General features: G+C 34.2%; 1 protein-coding gene across 1 annotated transcript in view; it reads right to left on the reverse strand.

The window, feature by feature from the left end:
* Nucleotides 1-21,491, reverse strand: part of SEMA3A (semaphorin 3A) — a 225,140-nt gene that overhangs the window by 163,720 nt on the left and 39,929 nt on the right. The gene's annotated exons all lie outside the window — the stretch shown is intronic.

A 21,491-nucleotide genomic window follows, 5' to 3' on the forward strand; every position in this document is an offset into this window, starting at 1 on the left:
ACCCATCAGTTTGCTGATTTTGTATTCAAGGTTGCAGACTCCTAGAGGGGAAAGGAACAATAAATACCTTGTCCACACAAACTGGTCAGGTGGATCTATTTACATTGATGGATTACAATGGTTAATAAACTATATAAAATGTTCATAATTTTAAAAAGTCTCGTTTAAGTGATTTCATTTGGTTCAAGCCATTAGCAAGAAGGGTAAACACAGGGGCAGACAGAGCAGAGGGAGTGTAGGGAAACACTTCATTTAACCTCCTAGGTGGTTTGAATTCTTGTGTTATTAAGGAGATTTAATTGTCTTTATGGCCATGAAATCATTGACTCCATCATTTAAACCCTTTGAAATATTTTGGAATTAACATACACAGAAGCTGAGTTGAGGGTTTTATAAAAATATGAATTAAATAAAATTAAATCAAATTTACCATCTGGCCTCAATATTTCACTGTCCAATTGGTTTTTATTGTGAATAAGCAAATACTGAACTTTTAGATCTATACTTTAACTTAAGGAACTATTTTCAGATAAAAAATAACATTATATTATATTGTTATATTAAGACGGTAATATTGGTAACCATCAAAGTGGTTTTCTTTAAATATCTGCTTATATCATATTGCTTCAATCAAAATATATATTTATACATATACAAATGATGGTTAATTTCATGTGTCAACTTTGCTAGATTATAGTGTCCAACTATTTTGTCAAGCAGGCCTGACTGTTACTGTGAGGGCATGGCATAGATGGATTTACATCATCAATCAGTTGATTGCATCTACAATCAAAAAAGGAGATTGCCCTCAGCAATGAGAAGTCTCCTCATTCAATTAGTTGGAGATCCTAAAGCCAGAACTGAGAATTTGAGAAGTCAGAAAGAATTTCTTCCTCTTCTTCAATCATCCAGTTTCTCCCAGGTAATACAACAGGTGATGCCTCAGAGTTTCTGTTTTGTGTTCTGCCCTACAGAATTCAGACTTGCCAAACCTGTGATCATGAGACAATTCCTATAATAAATCTCTTGATATTTAAATATATAATAACCTAGCAAAGTTGACCCATGAAATTAAACATCATAATGAAGATGTATATATTTTTTCTTTCTCTGGGATAAAAATAAGGAAGATTCTCTAAAACTGTGTGCCCTGCATCTCTGATTCAAGTTTTCCCAGTGCACACTTGAAAGGATCCCTTTCATTCGTTTCCATGATAGGTGCAATGTACTTTCCAAAGAGAGGAAGTTGTCATGTATACTCTCCCTTGGTCTCAGCCCTGAGATCTGGGATGTAGCTGCCATGTGATAATCTGCCAAAGCTACCTACTTTTCTTACTGCCTCCTCCATTTTATAATTAAAAATCTTATTTTCACAGAGGATGAAGTTTAAATCCCCCATATAACTTTGACCCCAGTGTTCCTCATGTCCTCTGTCATGCAAGAAAACATGCTCTGTGCTCTTCCACTTCATGGCCTGTGCTGCCATTGCTCCTGACACCCAGAACTACAGGTCCCCTTGAGAGAATAGTATCTACTCTTAAAACCTAGCTCAAATGCAACTTCTAAGGAGTTTTCATGGAATTAATTTCTACTGTAGCATTTTGCTTCAATTCCTCTTAGAACCCACCTCTGACTCTCTCAATTATTGTAACAACACATATTCCCTGACGTCAGGAAATATTTAATCAATATTTTCATCATCCACAACTCCCATGGTTTCTTTTCCATAGCACCATTTCAATGAACATTAAATAGAATGCCTGCCTATCTACCTACATTATACACTAATTGCAAGAATTATTTGTTAAAATGTTATAAGGTGCCTTTCTGATTTCTTTAGGAGAAATAATATAACACTGGGTTGTTCACACCAAAAATAAAAATTAAAAAGAAAAACAGAGGGAAGATAAAATGATAGAAAGAAAAAAATGGATCAAGGAAAAGATTTTTATTTGGGAGTTAAATAAAATGTAAGTCATGGCTGAAAATGAATGAGAACATTTAGGCCTGATAGAGAAAAAACAGAGAAACCACTAGATGATATCTGAATTGAAATATTAGGTCTATCACGAACATCAAAAAAATTGCAAAGGATCAGTGCTACAGAGAGCCATATTTTTCCTCAATAGAAGACTGAAATTTTAATCACTGTGCTGTGTGAGGATAGAAGTGGCTACCTCCAGGGTAGGGGCTATATCACTAGATCCATTCAAGCACTGATTGAATGGTTGGATGGCCAGTTAAGGATATGTGTTTATCAAATATATAAGATGTCCTTCACCTATCCTCTCAATTCTAAAATCTGTAACTCTATCCTAGTGCCAGAGAGGATAATCTATGGTTACCCAGTGAACTCAAAACAAACAAACAAATGCAGCTCAGTCTAAACCAAGACAAGTACATGGAGACTGTAAGCAATGGAAGGGTCATTTAAGGGAAACAAGGCTGGGCTTTAATTGGAAACACATAAGAAACTAAATAAGGAAGCTCTCCAAAAGTAAAGTGGTAGGAATTATAGGAAGATAATTACAGAGGCTATAGATCTTGGAGTCATCCAGTTGTACTTAACACCATCACAGAACTTATCTGCTATGTGTGCCAACTGGGACGAGGTCCTTAACTTCTCTGGGCCTCAGTTTTCTCACCGGAAAAGTGGGGTTAATAAAACAACTTTTTTTTTTAAGAGTTATTGTGAAGGTGAAATTAGATAATGTATATAAAGAGCCTAATACAGAACTTTGCCTGTTAAGCACTCCAAGATGAGCTGTTTATATAAGTAGAGCTTAAATAGTAGTATGTTTAATCTTCTTGACCAAGAGTAAGAAATTGTGGTCCACATGGAGTAGAAAGAAAACAGTACTTTTCTATGTATGTTGTCAAACATGCCAAATTGTTAACATCGGCAAAGGGAAAAAGAATATAATATACTCTTTGATTTACCTTAATATTAAATGTAATGGTTCAGCACAATGAAATATTCACTTGTTTGCCAATTTCTATGTCATAAATTCTAAATAATAAAAAGGATAACTTTCTGTAATATGAATTCCAAACAATGACAATATTCATCCAATTTAAAAATATGTAACAGGTTGAATTTTGTCAATTAATTCAGGGAAAATTATTGGTTCCTACATACAGACAACTCAGAGAAAAGCTTTTGGTGGTTTATGTGTGAAATCACTCTGGAAAAACACTATACTCTCAAAATATTACTGTTGAACCACTTCATTTAAAAAAGACAGTATTTTCCTAAAGTACTAGTAAGCAGCTGTTTTCCATTGATTTCAAATATACAAAATATTGCCTCATCATTCCTTTCACTCCAATTACTCTACATGTTCCACTCTAACAGGGACTTTTTACATTGCTTTACAGCTTAGAGAAGAGTCTTTTAGAGTTCCTCACAGCAGCAAGTGATAAAAATTTTGGATTGCTTGGGTTATTTCACAACTTTCCAGACCTGAAATACCTGGTCTAAAATCAGGTACTTTTTCTCAAAATCTAGCTGAGAGTCTATCTTCCTTATTTAAATTTATGATTTTGTTTTTCCTGGATGTAGACACACTCAGCTGCAATTGATATTAAATCACTTGAATTTTGAATGAACTCCCTAGGAATTTTAGGTGTTCCTTTTCAGGATCTGTTATTTTAAAAAGTACAATGACATAAACTAGTATTGGAAACTAAAATAAATATTCAGTAATATGAGACATTTAATATCCCTTCTGCCTTTCTACATCTTGCCTACGTTCACGTTCAAACAATCAGCCAAATATTATTTTAAAGAACAACCTAAATTTCTATGGAATCAATTTAACTATGGTGACTCTGAGTAAACTGAAGCATGTAAAGGCACTAATTCTCTTTGGGTATAGATCAGTTTTTCTCTGGTTGAGCTATTAATTCAACGTCTACATACTGTGTCAAACATAAAGTGAAGAAGAAGTAGGATTGTAATCAAAGGTGCCAGTACAGAAATAAGCATTATCTAATGAATAATGTATTCTTAAATATGGGAAGTTGATTGAGCAAGCATTCTGTTTATATTGAATTTGCCAAATAATTTAGCAACTCTATGATTTGCTTATTGACAAAATGGAAGGTATATTGATCAGAGAGCCAGACACATTGTTAGTGCTCAATAAATGTTATCTATTATCAACATTATTATTATGCGATAGGAGACAGTGTAGATGATGAGCAAAAGTAGATAGATGGCCTGGCAATGAAAATCTGCATATAATTTCAAGAAGCAGTCTTCAATTACAAATAAGATTACATTGTCTTATAATCTGGTTCAAAAAGGTAGATTTTTATGAAACTCAAGACACATATAGAAAGTCCATTACATAGATTTGTATTTAATCTAATGCAACAAAAGAAGATCAGAAATTATAACTTATCTGTTCTGGTATCAGAATATGGTACCAAATAATCATAGAAGAATCACTCTCTTTCCTGAGTCAATTCTAACTTTTATTCTAATTATTTATTGACAATTTTCAGATTTGCCTTTTCTTCCTGAGTTTCATTACGTTCTCTAATGTAGCTTTGTTTCAATAAAGAAGAAAATTTAAAAAGACATTTACAGCATTCACTATCAGTATATTAAGATTTTGAAAAAACTATTTTATAAACTAACATTCTCTTTATACATTTAATATATAAAAAGAAAAAAGATGGGAAAAATGTAGTGCCAAAGTCATAAATTCACCTTACATAATAAAGTCACATAGTTCCTGCAGTGTTCTGATTATTTTTAGGATAAACACAGATTTATACTGATGATTACGTTACAATGACTGGGTCAGGTTCTCAAAAAGGCAGTGAAATGAATACTGATTTCTAGTAAGCAAGACCGCCCAGAGCTTGACTTTTTATAGTAGGAAAGAGAGAGAACTACCGTATACTTGACCTTCAACTCCAAACAACAGCCACCCTGTTCTTTATATTTCTGACTTCCAAAGCATTTCCCCCTCTCCCCTCTCTGCTCTCCCCTCTCCCTCTCTCTTCTTTTTCCAGTCTAAGTTTTATAACAAGAAGGATAATGGGATTCCACCAATTGCTGGACTCAAATCAATTGCCTTTATAATTGATAGCTTTAGGCTGAAGTCTCTTTCCCAAGATTTGAACTTTGTCTTTTTCATAGAACAAAGATCCCATTTAAAGCAGTCAAAGGCTGGGCCTATATTATGCCAAAACATTTTGGCTAAGTATGGCAACTTGCAGATATTTGTAAATTTTGGAACGTTCAGCAATGTCAGAAAATTTTATTTTGTAGTTCAGTGCTTCCCAGATTTTTAAAAAAATTTCTTGAAACAGAAAAATTTCCAAAATCAAAATGGGTTCTAAAATATGTAGGAAACTTTTGTTAGATTATAAAACAAACCAACAAAAGGAGTTCTATTTGGTATCATCATAGTTTCACACAAAAAGGAGGAGACAAAAAGGGCAAAAAGGACAAAACAAACAAAGGCTATTCATTAGAAATGAGTTAATTTACATTGTGGAAAAACCCACATTAGTTTTCTTACTTTTCTCATTTTTATTACTTCACCAAGGACCAGTTTTTAAAGCTTCATGACACAGCAGAGTGCTACCTGCTCAAAGACTTATGTTTGGCAAGTACTGCTCTAAGATAAGCTGTGTGGGTGTTGAACTCTACTCTTTGCATTTCTGCCAGCCAGTGCATCTTGCCATTGCATAGAGAAAATCAACATCAATGGGGGCCTACATTCTTTTATTTATTTGGTTATGCTAAATATATGCTCTCAATTTACAAAGTTTGGAAAGTATTGCTCAATGTGCTTAGAAAACCTATCTTTTAATTGCAATAGCAATAAACACCCAAAATTTGCATCAAGTTTACACACCCCAGTCTGAAAGTAACTTTTTATCTTTACTCTCTCCAGCCTGTGCCAGAAGCCACAGCACTCTATCAAACACAAACCCTCGCCCCCACCTTTGTCTAGGACATTTCTCTAGGTTCTTCTTCCCACTTCCCTCTTTGAATTTTCCCACAGTCTGATCTCTAGGATCTCTATCCCATTAAATTTATGCCAGTAGTCTTCTCTGACAGCTGTTTCCCATTCATAGTTGATGTGGATAATGAGCTTTTTAACTTGACATTTCCCACAACAGATTCTTTGATCAAAGTAGGAACTTCCCATATTTGAGCTTAGATAAGTAAAGATCAATTCCCAGCCCAAGTGCAGCTTCTGTGCTTCTAGTCCCTGTACAAGGCCCAAGTTTCCTGAAATACTTTGTTACAGAGGGGCAAAATACATTTGCCTTCAAATGTGCTTCTAAAACATCGAGAGCAGTACTATCAGTAACGTTGATCCAACTTCCAGTTTTGTAATGCAAAAGCTATGTGTGGAAAATAATTTGTTAATAATTGTTGGCAATTTTAATAATGTCTACCACAAAAAAAAAAACATGTTCAAGAAGTCCTATGGATATGGAATCATTTGTAAATAGGACTTCTGAAGATGTTATTATTAGTTAAGGTATGGGCTCATTTGTAAATAGGATCCTTGAAGACCCTATTTAGATGAGGTCAAATTGAGTCAGGATGGGCCTTAACCCATATGGTTAAGGGAAGGAAATCTAGTCAGAGACACAGATCCTGAAATAGAATTAGAATCCAAAAGGAGAAGTCATGTGATACAGGTAGAGATGCAAACCATGAAACTCTAAGGGTTACAGCAAACCAGCATAAGAATGCTACAAACTCTGGGAAAAAACCATGGCCTGTCAAGACCTGATTGTGGCCTTCTAGCCTCCCAAACCATAAGAGGATAAATTCCTATTGTTTAAACCAACCCATTGTTCAGTATTTGTCATAGCAGCTCTGGCAAACTAAAATGATAATCTAATCTGCTATTTCAGTTTTTTACCATTTAATAGAGAAAATTAGTAACATCTCCTACTAATTATCAACAAACATATATTGTTCTTGCTATATGTTAAAACACTGGCATTTGCTAAGAAGTGAGTGGAGTATAAAGGTGAATAAAACCTTGATTGAAAGATGAGAAAAATACCTGCAGAAAAACAAAAACCAAACAAACAACAAAAAAAGAGGGTAACAAAGAGCTAATAAGTTAACAGGAGGGAGAAATTCATGCCACTTGGAGGAGTGGATAACTCTTTGATAGGGGAACTTGGCAATTAAACCTGGCCTTAAAAATTGTATAGGATTTTAAAGAGCAGAAAGAGGTGTGATAGAACATCCCATGCAGAGAACATGGATAAAGACCAGAAGGTAGAAACAAGGAGATACAAGGGGAAGGAGGTTTAAGTGCCTACTATGTGCCAAACACCCCTGGATGATTTAGAACTGTATTTCATTAAAGCCTCAAAACAACACTGAGAGACAGACATTTTCATTTCCATTTATTTCTAATCATGAAACTGACTCAGATGGGCTATTGTAAACATCCAACATCACAGAGCTATTATGATTTGGAGTCAAGATATCTGTCATTTTCATCTAACAGCAGAGACTGGGCTCTTTCTGCCTTTCTCCATACTGCCTTTAAGAAGGGTACATTCTGGGTAATATTAAGGAGTGATTCTTAAGAAGTGTGGTTACCTCTAACTAGCACATAACTTGCCTTAATTAACTCTCTTAAATATTTATATTCTTTTATTCTCTCCATACTTGGTCTTTTTTCCCCACAAATTCTGTGGGTAATCTTATCTGTAACCACGGCTTTCATTACTACTAGTATTTTGACATGTCTCAAATGTGTATCTCCCCAGATAGACTTCTCTCCAAAAGGCCAAGCAAAGACTTACTAGAAACCTCTGTTTAGATGTTGCACAAATATCTCAGAGTCTGCATGACTCAAATAGAACTCACTCTCTTTTCCTGTCTCCATTAATGACATCATTACTTTCTATATGTTTTAAAATTGGTTATGAACATCACCCATCCAAGGAATCACACAAGCCAGAACCCCTTCATCATCAACAGATACAATCTTGACTACAATTTTAATACTGTAATAATTTTTCTTATATTTTCTGTTGTTTGCATACTCACTGCCACTGTCTTAGTTCAATACCTCATAATCTTTTCCATGGATTATGTAATCACTTCTAATAAAACTTCCTCTCCAGATTTATGCCAAAAAAACATGTTATACACTGTCTGCAGAATAACCTTTCCACAAAACAAATATTACTTTTTTCTAGTGAAAGAGGAGAGACTAAGACATGTGCATTTTTACTCTATTCATAGAAAATTTTAAAAAACAAAAAACCAAAAATGAGAGAAATAATAATCATATAAAATGAAGAGAAAAAAACAACACCAATGCAATGTCAAACCACAAATTATTAAGAGAATATATCATATGTAGTCAGTCTGAGATATTTTGAGATAGGATGCTGAGATCTGGCACAAATCTCCATAAATTTTGGTAGGACAGATTTTGTAAAGACAAAATTAACAAATCATATAAATTGTATCATTCCATTACAGAAACAAGCTCTAGGAGCTTATCTGGCTATGGAAAATACCCATAAAGAGTAGAAATACAGGAAAAGCACAAGAGGCAAAACAGGCACATCATCACCATCTTCACCATCATCATACTCATCATAACTAACACTTATATGCCAGGCATTGTTCTAATGACTGACACACACACACACACACACATACACACACACGGTATTTACTGTTTATATGTTTTACTTCTAAAGGACACCATTGTAGAGTGCAGGGCGGAGTGGAAGATATAAAAACCAGACTATTCCACAGAGCTTCTCTTTTGGAACTCCAATCACTAAAATATTCAAAAATGCAGTGAGATGCGTTCCCAGAGGAAAATACATTAAAGACATGGCAAGTGTGTTTCAAGTCAAAACAACAGCAACTATAGGCTGTGAAATCCTCTAGATCACTCCCTTACTGCAGAAGGAGGAAAGAATTTCACCAAAATGCAAATGAAAACCATATAAAAAAAGAAAGATGGATATAAGAAACAGAGGGCTAATTCCGGTTGTTGAAGTTTCAAACTAAATAATAAAAACAGTTTCAAACTAAATAATAAAAAGATGAAATTGATTAATGAGAAGGTGTGAAAGAGAGATAAAGGAAATAAAGCATTGTTGAAGAAGAGAACAAATAAAACATAGATGGACAGCCCCCTGCCTCAATCAAGAAGGTGGAGTAAGATACTCCATCCTCCCACAGAAGCTTTGAATGACCATCAATACCTGTCATAAATACCTTCCTTAAAGCTCCAGAAAACAGTTAAAGGATTGCAATAATTAGGTGAGGACCAAGCAAGAAAAAGGCATCATAAAAACAATAGGATCTTGTGGCACTCTCGCTGGGCCCTCTCTCATCACCCAGCAGCTCAGCACAGAGTGGGCCCTTGCACCCACTGCAGATCCTTCATCCCAGTTCAGGAAGGAGCAGAATAATCCTCATGCACATATTGGGAGCATGTATGTCTGACTCATCTGTCTGGTGGCAGCATGAAGGACTGAAACAGGACATTCATCATGGCTCACCATCCCAGAACTAGCCATGCGTGTAGAGGCAGCATATAGTGCTCTCATGCAGAAAGCTCTGCTAGAGCAGACCAATTGTGGCTGCCTAGTCAAGGGATTGCAAGCTCTAGGACATACATTTCAGTGCCTGGAACGGTGAGGAGATGTTGTTTCTTAGGGAAGAGGGGACATTCTCATCCATGAAAATGGAGGAATTCATATAGGGCCATGCATACTGGTCTACGACAAGATATATGCGCAGAAAGGACCAGGGAAGACTGTATGCTTTTTCCTAGAGCTATTTTCTAGATTCATTGTATGGGTAAGCCCTGAAGGAGAGCACATGCACAGGCCAATCTGCAAAAACTAGGAAAGATGCTTTCTTTTTTATTTTTTATTTTTTTTAACTTCTGGTATTCAAGAAAATCTCTGTCATGACACTAGCTGGACACAAACTGAAGGAACAGAGGCACCAGAATCTCAATTTGAACAATAGCACATTAAATATCAAAATATTCAGGTTTCAACAAAATATTATAAAACAGGAAGTGATGGTCCATGCAAATAAGAAGATTAAAGCATTAGAAACTATCAGTGCGGAAGACCAGACCTGGGACATACCAAAGAAAGAGTCCAAAATATAGTCCTAAATATGCTCAAAGAGCCAAATGAAATTAGGAAAACAATAGAGGAACACAAAGAAAATATCAACAAAGAAACAGAAATTATGTAAAGGAACCAAACAGAGCTGAAGACCACTGTAACAGTTTTTTAAAAAAATTCTCTAGAATGGTTCAAGAGCAAATTGGTGCTGGCAGAAGAAAGAACCAGTGGATGTGAAGGTAAGATAATTAAAATCACTCAGCCTGAGGAGCAGAAAGAAGAAAGAATGAAGAAAAGTGAATAGAGATTGGGGAACCTGTGATACAACATCAAGCATACCAATACAAGCACTGTGGGAGTCCCAAAGGAGCAGAAAGAGAAAAGGGGCCAGAGGGAATATTTGAAGAAAATAATGACTGAAAACTTCCCAAATTTAATGAAAGACATGAATATAAGCATCCAGGCAGCTCAACAAACTCCAAACAGGATAAACCCAAAAAGACCCACACTGCAATGTCTTATAATTAAATTTGTCAAATGTCAAAGATAAAGGGAATTCTGAAAGCTCCAAGATTGAAACAACATGTCACATATAAGTATGTCTCAATAAGATTGAGTGTTGATCTCTCAACAGAAACCATGGAGGCAGGAAGGCAGTAGGGTAACATATTTAAAGTAGTGAAAGGAAAAAAATACCAACAAAGAATTCTATATCTGGCAAAACTGCCTTTCAAAATTGAGAAGGGATTAAGACATTCTCAGATAAACAAAAGCCGAGGGAGTGTGCACCACTAGACAAGCTGTACAAGAATTGCTAAAGGGAGTTCTGCAGGTTGAAATGAAAGGACGTGAGAAAATTGACTAAAGCCACACAAAGATCTCCAGTAAAGATAATGACATGAGTAAGGGTAAACATCAGTACTATTGTATTTTTGGTTTGAAACTCCACTTTTTATTCACTATAGGCTCTAGAAGGCAAATGCATAAATGTAATGCTAAATCAATGGTTTCGGACTCATACTATAAAAATGTGGAATTTGTGACAAGAACTATCTAAATTTGCAATTGTGTGTGCAATTGAAGTTAAGTTATCAAACCAAACAAGACTGTAATAGACTTAGGATACTAAATTTAAGCCCCATGGTAACCACAAAGAAAATATCAGAAAATAGATAGGCAAACTCAGAGCCAGAAAGTAGAGTACAAGTTACCAGGGGCAGATGGAAGAGGCAATGGAGAGTTAATGCAAAATGGGTGTATGGTTTCTTTGTGGGGTGGATGGATGTTGGTGAGGGTACTCCATCACTATGAATGTGATTAATCCCACTGAATGGTATGCTTCTGAGGGGATGCAATCGGAAAATTTATGTTGCATATATGTTTCCACAATTGAAGGAAGGAAAGAAGAAAGGAGGGAGGGAGGGGAGAAGGTGAGCAACTGAAGAGACAATGACAATTACTTGCAATATGTGATCCTGGATAGATCTAAGAATGGAGGAGTTTTTCAAAAAGATATTAGTGGGACAATCAAAAAAATTGTGATATAGAAAGTAACCTTTATACCAATGTTAAATTACTTGATCTTGTTAACTGTACTTAAGGTGATTACATAAGCAAGCATCCTTTTTTATTAGGAAATGTACATGGAAGTATTATGTGTTCAAGGAGTATGATATGTACAACCTGCTCTCAAATGTTAAACAGAGAGAGGGAAGGGGGACAGAGAGAGGGAGATAAAAGATAGATGATGGATTTATTGATAGATGGATGAAGATGGATAGATAGAATGATAGGGCAAATGTGCGGAAAAAAACGTTAAAATTGGTGGATCTGGATATCTGGGGGTGTTAGGGGTATGCTGGAGTTCTCTGTATGGGGTTTGTATTATTTTTGCTAGTATTCTATAAGTTTGAATTTATTTCAAAATAAAAAAAGTTTTTAAATATATGTGGATAAAACAATACAAGATATATTAAGAGGCTTCTCTCAACTAAAATTAGACTTGAATCAGCAGATTGAAAGGTCACTGACAGGAGAATCTAAGCTCACAGAGAATCAATTATGGAACTTAGTAAATAAGGGAAGAATACATTTGGAATCAATGTAGAAAAATTAATGAAGTAATAAGGTGGGCCTCATACTTGTTTGAAACAACCATTATTGAAGAGAGAACAGAGAAGCAATTTGTACAAATGCCCAAGTGAAAAAATACATGATTCAATAATTTTATACCCAACAGGTCATCTTTCAAGTAAGAGAGGCACCATTAGACATTCTCAAACATGCATGCTTTAAGGAAATAAAACACTTGTTGAAACAACAGCTTCTTAATAATGAGATTCATTCAAACAAGTCATAAATGAAAATCAAAAGAACAAACATTACGTCACCTGTCTCCTTAAAACCTGCTTAGGTATTTCCAGTATCTGTGTGATTTGGCAACTGTATATTGTCCACACTTAAATTTTGGCTCATTCTCCAACATTGTGTGTGTGTGTGTGTGTGTGTGTGTGTGTGTGTGTGATAATTACACATACACACAACCCCAAGATTAATTCCAAACAACTCAACTATATGCTGTCTCTGGTTTCCACTACTTATAATGCTTCCCATCCTTGTAGTTTTCTATCTTTGCCTACTTAGGTGAATCTATTCACTTTTTGGAATCCACATTACGCCTCTCCTGTGAATTCTTCTCTGACCTACTAAAGGAGAGTTCATCACACCTTCCTTTGTGAAACACAGCACCTTGCACATACATAGATTAGTCACTGTTTATCTCTTTAGCTTCTGTACTAGAGTTAAAATATTCCATATTTACCTATTTTTGTATTCCTGGCCCTGGAGTCTATTCCTGGCATATAGCTCATCCTGATTGATAAAAGCAAATGTCTCAATAAGTATTAGTTGAAACATATTTATCAAAAAATGCAAACAATATAAGAAAAGCAAATGTAATAATATATATGTGTAATTATGCACTAGCTTTTCTAGTTACATGTCTAATTCAAATAATTAATTAAATTATACTATCTAAACTGAAAATTATTTACAACCTGGCTATAAGATAATAACAAAATGGCTAATATTTATTGAGTTCCTTGTGCTAAGCACTGTTATAATTGTTTTTACATATAATAATCTCTTGAATTAATTTTTCCAGAGTTGTTTTACCAGTAGCATTAAACACAAAAACTATCTGCAACAGCCACTTATCTGGTTTCCTATCTTCAATTTCTCTTCATTTTAATATATTCTTCAAGTCACCACCATATAAATTAACCAAAGCATATTTCCAGAGTGTAATGTTTATATATTAAAAAATAGCACCTACACACACCACCTTTAACATAGCCCAGTCTCACTAACAAAAGCATTCACGGTTCCTAACCTTCCTTTGCTACCTTATTTTATGCCTTTTTCTATAAATTCTCACAATTCTATATGACAGGGCCAATCTACTCTTTTCTAAACCTGGCTTGCCCCCTCCAGCTTCCTAGTTTATTTTCTCTTTTCTTCATGGTACAGTTAGAAGCCATCTCTCCCATGAATCCTTGAGAATTAGCAGGTGCCATATGGATCAAAGTATATGTGGCAGAAACAGTTAACTAGGTAATTAATTAATATTTCGATTTGAGATCCAGAAGTATCTTTACACTATAAATTCTGACAATTTCCTTTTACAAAAGAGCGTAAGTGACTTTCTCCTTAATGATCAGAGAGGTGAGATCTAAAAGCAGGTTTCCTGTCTCTCAGTTCAATGTTTTCCAAACAAAATTTTAGAAAACTGTGACTTTAACATTTCTCCTTTTTTTTTTCGCTGCCTGCTCCTGATATGGATAACTGTTTATGACACAAGTGCACACTTAAAAGATAAAAGTTGCAAAATATTTATAAATAACTAATGCACAATGTTAATTTTTACTTCTTGAAAGAATAGCAGTAAAAGTTTAAATGTCATTATACAAAGCTTCTAAATGCTTCAAAGTGGACAAAAATGGTTAATGCAAATATATATTGCTATAGGTCATTCTTTTCTGTGTGGATAGTCAGTAAAAATTAGAATTAAAGTATAACCAATGCAAGGTTGGTTAACAACAGGGTGGCATATGGGCATCCTGTATTTTATGCTTGATATGTTCTGTAAACCCACAGCTTCTCTAATAAAAAAGAGAGAATTAAAGTATAGATCCTTTTTTTAAAATTCATATTGGTTTAATTTAGTGCTTTGAATGATGGGCTAGTAATCTAGAGATCTAAATTTTGTTTTTTTATTTTGTCATAAAATTATAGGAATCCTCTAAAGTCAGTTCTCTATTATCATTCATTCCATTCAATCAACCTGCAAGTAGTCATTAAATGCCTGTTGCTATCATTAGCAAGTGAAAAGTGGGGACTTATCTGTTTAATACAGTTGAAAACTGATTTTCGGGCAGTCGTGGTCAATTATTTACAAATACCATAGTATAAGTTTCAGTGTGTTCTTCAAATAACTATCATATTCCACATGGCTGTAAGAAAACACGTTTTCTGACATTTACAAATTGTATGCCTCATTTTCCCAGTAGCAAAACTGTGGGAAATATTCACAAATGGAGAATTAAATAGTGATAAACCACTCAGTCACCCAGTATCTGTTGCGTTTTCCCAATATGATCATTTTCCAAAAAAAAAAAAATGCTTAAGAATAATCTATTGAATTGTTCTAGTGCTGAGAAAAAACAGACTTTAATTAAAGAAAAATATTGAGTATTTCATCCAGTTTTCTTCAACCATTTCCAGCCCAAGACAAATTTGTAGGAGGAAAGATCTCTTTCTTATTCACTGATGAAAATTTATTCTTGCAAGTTTGAAAATACTGAAGAATATATTTGATTCCGTGTTCACGGATGTCCCTTTTTTTTTTCATTTGAGTCAAGAATCTAATTAATTTTTACAGTGGAAAGGGAGAGAGGTGATCATGAGGAAGCCCAAGAGTTCACATGGACCATACTCAACGGTTAAACAAAGCAACCCAAATCAAAGGACACCATGTGTGTGGCTGGGGATAGAAATGCCTAAACCCCTTTGGCTCACAGGTAGGTGCTGTTGTATATGTTTCTCTAATGAATTAATAAATGGATTACTGATTATTTGGATAAAAACAGATATTTTTTGAGTGTGTGATAGTGTGAGAGGACTTATAGTATATCCTGCTGCCCTCACTATTTCTAGTCTCTTCATCCTCTGGTTCTCATGGTCAACTGCACAGTGCCTGGGGGCCACAAGCAAATGCAATTAAATTTCTCATTAAAAAAAGGAGAAACTATTCACCTGAGAGTCGTTTTTTTGCATTTGTTTGGTCTCTTTTTTGGGGGGTTGGAGTGCAGAGAAAATTCATATGGCATTTCCAGATATGTTCCCTCATTTAATTAGAACAGATACAGTGTGGTTATAAAGGCTTCTGGCTTACTCATAAAAGGATTTTGTTTGAATCAAAGTTCCAGGGTGGGGATCAGGGTGGGAGAGGACAGTGTTTAAAGCCACTGAACTCAAAGAATCTCTATAGAAAACCCTGCAATGTGTTCTGGGTATATTCTAACCTTAGTGACAATAAGTCCCCATTTACGATGTGGCATTATAAACTCTTCTTTCATAATAGTGCATTTAATTTTGCAGTGAACACACTTCAGAATGCTAAACAGGGAAAAATTTATTAAGCAATGGGAGACAAATGCCTAAGTGAAGTTAGTGCCTAACAATTCATTGGCATTTTATAACTTTTCAATCAACACAAATAAAAGGTGGGAAAATGGGATTATCATACAGAAAATTTGGGGAAAAAAAATTAGTCCTGCTATATCCAATAAATAACTTTTTATTGTGAAAATTATCTGATGGTATTAATTCTATAATTTAGTTTGAATATTTGGGGGGGGGATGCAACCATTTAATCTTACATAAACACGAGACAAGTTTAAATCATTTTCTTTTCTTTTCCAAACCTTTTCTGCAGTAAATATAACATCTAGGATTGGTCATTTTTAGAAATGTTCTGAGGTTGAAGGTAACTATAAAGTGAGCCAGATCTGGTTTAAGACCTCCAAAGACAACTGTGTTTCCCTAGGAGAAGGCCAAAATCCCACATTTCTTGAAAATTCCTGCTCTCTTTGGGCCATTATATCAAGCACACCTCAGAGCTGGACAGGACAGCAGTCACTAAAGATTCTCTAGACTAAAGCAGGACACACAGACGTTATTTTCACAAGGACAATGTCTAATTCAGATTCAGTTTTGCTTTTTCTTCAAGAGTGGACAAGAAGCAGCATAAACCAATTACTGTTTAAACTTCCTTCTCTAACCTCCATATCAAAAAATGTAATTGCTTCTCTTTTACAAAAAGAAACAAAAGTAAAAACAAGGAAAAAAAAACTTATAATGTTAGAATTGCAAGGAATAAATGCTGTTTATAGAGTGAAATATGATCCCCTCTGAATTCTTTGGCCACAACATACATTAAAAAGGAGACACTCCCATGAGTTTGAATGCAGAGAATAACAAGGGTAAAATTTGCTGCTACACATAAAGAAAGAGGAATTAAGTGCGAGTGCTATTAATTCCAAGGAAACCCTCAAAACAGTTCAATATGAGCAATGAGTCATGTAACATTATCTGAGGTGACTGATTTCTAATTTTTTCATTTTCCTAATACTTGTTTATTTGCATGTAACAGTAAAAAAAAAAGACTATCTCCCCCGATCACTTCCTTGTAACAGCAGTCATTACTAAACCTTGGATTAAATAATCAAAAATATTTTTTATATATTTGAAATTGGAATGTTTATTTCTTTGAGGATACCTAATAGGTAATGTTTTTTAACTCTACCCTTGACTTAATCAGTCATTCTGAAAATAACCTATGTTCTTCCACAATCACCACAAACTTGCTTTAAAAGCTGAGATTAAGTATTTTGCAAGCCCTAGGGAGCAATACAATTTTTAATAATATTTCCAAGATATTTTAAAATTTGTTTTATATTTTCTCATAAAGGAATTATTAAACAGGCATTTGTTTCTTATTAGGTTAAATGTTATTACTGAAAAAGGCAAAAGGTGATAGAAACTCGTAGAATCAGACCACTGAGATACAATTTCTGGTTTTTCCCAATTCTAACTCAAGCATTCTAGTAGGAGAAATCACTTCTAATTAAAAAAAAAAAATCAAGAAATCAGTTTAAAAGTTCATAGCTGAGTTTGTTTGATGAACTTAATGAGTTTCACCTCATTTAGTAAATCAGAATCTAAAAAACACTACATCCAACTCTCTGATAGGCTCTGGAGTTTTATCAGCTCTGCTTGCCACTTCATTAGCTGTCAGGAACCAGTAAGTGAGATTGCTATGAAAAGACTTGATTCAGGTAGTTGAAATGCTGTTGTTACGAAAGTACCAATTATCAACAGACTTGAAGTCAGAAGACAATCCATCAGGAAAAGCACATCATCCACATACGTACAGTTGGTTATCATCATTGTAGACATCAAAGAAAGGAGAAGCATTTGAACTATCAGTAGTTCACTTGCAACCTTCAGAGAAAGTACACACACTGATTTAATATACACTGCAGCAGAATTATCGTTGACCTTAAAACTCTTACCTTATAATCATGTGATGGCAACAAAAGAATAAAAAATGTGCATTTCTTCTCAAAGGAATGACCATAAAATATAAAAAGAAGCATACTTTAATCTCGTTGTTTAAATGGATTCTTAACCTGGTCATATACTAACTAGTTATGTGGTCAGTCTGAAAGGTATTTTTGTATTGTAACTTAATCCAATTCTACCATGAATTTCCCCTTTGATACAGATACACTATTTGAGGTTCACCCATGTTACTTTAGTGAGATTTAATGTTAATTATACAGCTTTTTATGTTCTTTCCACCTTCTCCCATCTTTTACAGTTGGTTAAACAGAAAGCTGAAGAGGAAAAACACATTGGTTAAAATCCTAAATATTTCAACAAATTTAGAAAATATTTTCCAGACTTTCACATGACACTATCTGTATAGATTGCAGTCTGTTGATCCTGTCTCTTTGTCTGATGAAAACAACACATATGTTAATGATATGAATGATCCTACACTGGTATGTTCCATAAAACACTAGTTTGCTTTGATGCTCCGTGGTAAAATGGGTTCCATGAGAAAATGAGTTTGGAAAATCACAAATTTCATTATACCATACTCCACAATTACCATATTTAAGACTTTGGGAGGTCTAACTTGAAGGAAATTTGTAAAACCCAGTGTTTCCCAACCTTCTTTAACATGGAGCCATTATTTTTTTTTAATAGGACAGAACTCCTGCTTTCAAGGAATACATTTAGAGAGATACTATTTGTGTCAAATCTTTTTTTCTTTTTACATTTTTAATTGTGAAATATAACATATATTCAGAAAAGTGATAACTTTCAAAGTATAATTTAGCAAGTTATTATAGAGCAAATTTCAAAGAATGCTATGGGTTACAGTTCCACCATTTTAGTTATTTCCTTCTAGCTGTTCTAATACTCTAGAGACTAAAAAAAGTTTATATAAACAAACTGTTTATTAAAAATGCTACCTAGGACATCTAAATAAATATTGAGATGTACAAATATTTTTTGGGAAAAGTAGTTTGATGAGAATTAATTTAAATCATACACATTGTCTAGGATAATTATTCTGAAAAATGAATACAGACAAAGCACTTTCTTTGCACTCTGGTGCTCTCTGCAATTCCTCTCTATTTTGGGAGGGTAATTCAGTACTATAATAAAGATGTTCCATGCTCTCAGTTTCTTTAGTATATTTTTCATTTATTTTTAAAAATACAAATTTCCTAATTAAGCAAAAACGGTCTATTTAATGTAAATAAAACACTAATAAAGTTGATGAGACCAATGCAACAAATATACTATTTAATTCAGCTGAAACCAATTAATACACACTGTCTGAATAAAAAAAATTGGATGGTTTCCTAGAATTTCAATCATATGTCTAGAACTTAAAATTAAACATAAGTCACTTTTTATTTGCTAAAGTTCTGAGACACTTTTTCAGATTAAAATGTATCTATATCTATGTATGCTTTTGGCCGAGTCTTTCTGCTATTGATTTATTTCAAGGAAAATTATATTTTCATGCTGAAGTAGCATGTCTGAAATGCTTGAATCCAAATATCCACCTCTCTGAGACCTGTGGAATCCTTAAAATGACAGTAGCTAGTTTAGTTCTATTTGTGTGCAAGACATTACGTTTTATAAAAGCAGCTGTTTTTCCTGGAATACATCCAGGTTTTCTCCTCAGGATATAAACCAGTGACCTCCTACTTCCAACTCAAGACCTATCTATCAACACTCTTTTCCATGCAAGATTTTCATTATGCAGGATTCTTCCTTTGGTTGGATCAGCATACCCAGAACAACATAAAATATTGTCTCTTTTCATTAGAACCAGTGTGTTCAAATCCCATTAGCTATTCATAGCTACTTTTTTTTATTTACTCTGAAGTTTCTGGGAAAATTCGGATGTCTTTTAGCTTTCATCTAATTCTATGCTGGACTAGTCCAAGACTTCCACATTTTAAGAAGTTGTGCTTGGGCAGGTGTGACTCATTCTCCCCAAACAACTTGACAAAACACTTGACCTCAAATAGTCCACCTTTTCCACTTTGGGACTCTCTCTTTGGTAGAATAGTGTAAATTGTGTCAACCTGTATCAAACATTGTGTGGAGAGGTTACAGACTATAGTCTTCTTGGCTTGCTGGCTTGCATTCCTTTTTCTTCTTTGTGATCATCAGCATATTTTAATTATGTAGAGAAGGATAAGGAAGGTCAAAGTTAAAATGTTTTAAGTATATTTCCACTGTAACTTTTCTAATAAAACAGTGTTTAAAGTGTTTTCCTATTTGCTAACAGGGATCTGCTGAGATTATTTTTACTTTCAAATAAATCCAGTTTAAGTGTAGAGTTAAGGGAAATGCAGAATATTCAGTATTTGTTCTGATTCAGACTACCCAGATTTGTTCTGAACATTATATTTATCTCTATGCCTGATTTATGACAGAACTACTGGCAAGGTCCCACATCTTTCTCTGCCTCTGTTAGACCTCATGTAAAATACCTGCCCCTAAATATTTCTCAGGCAAACTTAAAAAGAAAAAGAATGATGTAATGTCTGAATATCTTTAATGCCCTTTTTTTCTGAAGATGTTATAATGGTTCCAATTTTTTAAAGTTCCTAGACAACTCTTTTCAATTATGATTGTAAATTATAACAAGATATTTATTATGTTTTTTCATATCATCCTCTAGTATCCAAGGTTACCAGTATTTATAGTATGCATCACAAAAAAAGAAATGATGGGTTTTACAGTTTTTGACTTCCTGGTGTGTACACCTGACCAAAGTATGCTGTTTTTTGCTCATTTCCTGACAAATACTTGGACTATTTGGACCCAAGTCAATTTTGAGGTCTCCTTTTGTGAATGCATGTCACAAAAAATAGTCTTACAAAGTTTTTTCCTCATGACTGGTAATCATGAACCCCTGAAAGCTTGACACTTAATAAAATGCTATGATTTCATTCTTGGACCATTTTATGACTTGAAAGCATTTTCAAATAACCCATTAGAAAAAATTATTTAGATTATTGTTGCATAATTGAGTGAGCCACAGATATTAACAACAAAAAAGATAGTTTTATCATTTTGCTTAATATTTATTGCTTGGCTTGTCGTGAAGAAATTATTTGTAAAATATACACTCCAAATCTACATACATAGCATGTTTCTGTGGGAAAGTTTATATGTACGTAAGTCTGTATACAGTGAAGATATACATGTCAAAAAGACATGAAATGTATGTGGGAAGATTGTGTTTTCACCATCTGTGTGTTCTAGCTTTAGTTTTTTTTCCCCTATATATTTATTTGTATGGAAGTCATAATCCTCCACCCTGGTTTGTAAATGTTAATCCTTGCAAGAATTTCTTGCTTTCTTTGGTCAAAGCAACCATGTATAACATTATCAAGCCCAGAGCTGGCTATTAATACATTGTTATAAAATCCTTACTTGTAATAACCTTTCACTTACACTTTGATGGTCAGATCTTGAATCGCCTGTCTATGAGCCATGCCAGCACTGACTGAAAATACATGTATAGAAACTTGTTTTTCCCTCACAATCCTGAAAAATTAGCAATCAACATAGTAAATCTCCATCTTGGGACATTTTGATCACGTGTTGAAATGTTCTATGCATTTCAACATTACCTGGAATATACGCATGGCAAAAGTGTACCCTTCCGAATGGCATTTGAAGGAATACTGCTCATTTACATTCCTTCGAGTGTT

Source organism: Choloepus didactylus, chromosome 5, assembly GCF_015220235.1.
Source record: "Choloepus didactylus isolate mChoDid1 chromosome 5, mChoDid1.pri, whole genome shotgun sequence".
Lineage (NCBI taxonomy): Eukaryota > Metazoa > Chordata > Mammalia > Pilosa > Megalonychidae > Choloepus > Choloepus didactylus.